General features: G+C 45.0%; 1 pseudogene across 1 annotated transcript in view; it reads left to right on the plus strand.

Annotated features, from left to right (window-relative positions):
• Nucleotides 1–1,024: 1,024 nt before the first annotated feature.
• The window catches only part of LOC308333079 (transcription factor COE3-like), a 36,912-nt pseudogene continuing 35,656 nt past the window's right edge, over nucleotides 1,025–2,280 (plus strand). Inside the window, exon 1 of the transcript XR_013966247.1 lies at nucleotides 1,025–1,218. The product of XR_013966247.1 is annotated as a transcription factor COE3-like (transcript). The remainder of the gene's footprint in view (nucleotides 1,219–2,280) is intronic.

The following is a 2,280-nucleotide window of genomic DNA, read 5'->3' on the forward strand; positions in this document are numbered from 1 at the left end:
TTTATAGTTGAATGAATTAAACCTATAACCTCGATCCTTTCAGAAAGCCCCGTTAAAGATTCCTTCTGTTGGTTTTCACTTAATGATATTTTAATTAATGTGTTTATGGAGTTAAAAAGATCTTTTAACATGTTGTTTAATCGTGTGCGTGTGTGTGTGTGTGTGTGTGTGTGTGTGTGTGTGTGTGTGTGTGTGTGTGTGTCTCTCCATACAGTTCAACTCCTCAAGAGGATCAGATGAGAAGGAATTAATTAAAGATCATTTTTTAACCATCAGCTAAAACACACACTTTGCTTTGGACCCGGCGGTCCGTTCTGGTGGGCCGTTCTGGTGGGCCGTGGTGATCCGTTCTGGTGGGCCGTAGTGGGCCGGTAGTGGTCCGGTATTGGTCCCGAACGGACGGGGTTACAGAAGAGAACAAGGAAAAGTATTAAAAAAAAAAAAAACTAAAACAGAGACTTTGTTTTTGACCCAGTTGAGTGGTCCGCTGTTTCTATACGGTCTGTCGGGGGGTCCGCGGTGGTGGTTTCCGTGTGTGTGTGTGTGTGTGTGTGTGTGAGTGGATTATGTAGATTAAACAAGAAATATAGTCGCTGTTTTAATGAGCCTGATTCAGCTCAGCTGATCACAATAATCACTGATTTACAAACACACGTCAGAGCTCCGTTTTTATTATTATTATTACTTCTTCTGGAGTTGATCTGCGAGTGTCCTGACTGACTGACTGACTGACTGACTGACTGACTGACTGACTGGCTGGCTGGCTGGCTGGCCCGGCCCGTGCAGAGCCGTCCAGACCCGTCTAGTCGCCGTGCCTCCTGTCCCGGTTCGGTTCGGTTCCGTTCCGTTTGGTTCCAGAAAGAAGATGATTTTTTATCCATCCTGATCCTACATCTTCATTCTTCACCAACAAGGACTCTAATTCTTCCACAAGTTTAGTGTGTGTGTGTGTGTGTGTGTGTGTGCGTGTGTGTGTGCGTGTGACACAACAACAACAACAACAACAACAACAACAACAACAACAATGTTCGGCCTCCAGCAGCAGGACGGCGGCGTGCACGCGCTCCCGTCGCGCACGGCGGTGCACGGCGGCGTCGGCGTGATGATGAAGGAGGAGCCGCTGCAGAGCTCCGGGGCTCCACCGGGGGGCGCTCTGAGCTGCGTCCGCTCCTGGATGCACTCTGCCGGGGTGGTGGACGCCGGGACCGCTGCACACAGGTAGGATAAACACACACAGGTAGGATAAACACACACAGGTAGGATAAACACACACAGGTAGGATAAACACACACAGGTAGGATAAACACACTGCTGCACACAGGTAGGATAAACACACTGCTGCACACAGGTATAGGATAAACACACTGCTGCACACAGGTAGGATACAATGTATCTCTATAAACACACACAGGTAGGATACAATGTATCTATATAAACACACACAGGTAGGATACAATGTATCTCTATAAACACACACAGGTAGGATACAATGTATCTATATAAACACACACAGGTAGGATAAACACACACAGGTAGGATAAACACACACAGGTAGGATAAACACACTGCTGCACACAGGTAGGATAAACACACTGCTGCACACAGGTAGGATAAACACACACAGGTAGGATAAACACACACAGGTAGGATAAACACACACAGGTAGGATAAACACACACAGGTAGGATAAACACACTGCTGCACACAGGTAGGATAAACACACTGCTGCACACAGGTATAGGATAAACACACTGCTGCACACAGGTATAGGATAAACACACACAGGTAGGATAAACACACACAGGTAGGATAAACACACACAGGTAGGATAAACACACACAGGTAGGATAAACACACTGCTGCACACAGGTACACACTGCTGCACACAGGTATAGGATAAACACACTGCTGCACACAGGTAGGATACAATGTATCTCTATAAACACACACAGGTAGGATACAATGTATCTATATAAACACACACACAGGTAGGATACAATGTATCTCTATAAACACACACAGGTAGGCTACAATGTATCTATATAAACACACACAGGTAGGATACAATGTATCTGTATAAACACACACAGGTAGGATACAATGTATCTGTATAAACACACACAGGTAGGATACAATGTATCTATATAAACACACACACAGGTAGGATACAATGTATCTCTATAAACACACACAGGTAGGATACAATGTATCTCTATAAACACACACAGGTAGGATACAATGTATCTATATAAACACACACAGGTAGGATACAATGTATCT

Source organism: Protomyctophum bolini, assembly GCF_963924005.1.
Source record: "Protomyctophum bolini genome assembly, chromosome: 18".
Taxonomy (NCBI): Eukaryota; Metazoa; Chordata; class Actinopteri; order Myctophiformes; family Myctophidae; genus Protomyctophum; species Protomyctophum bolini.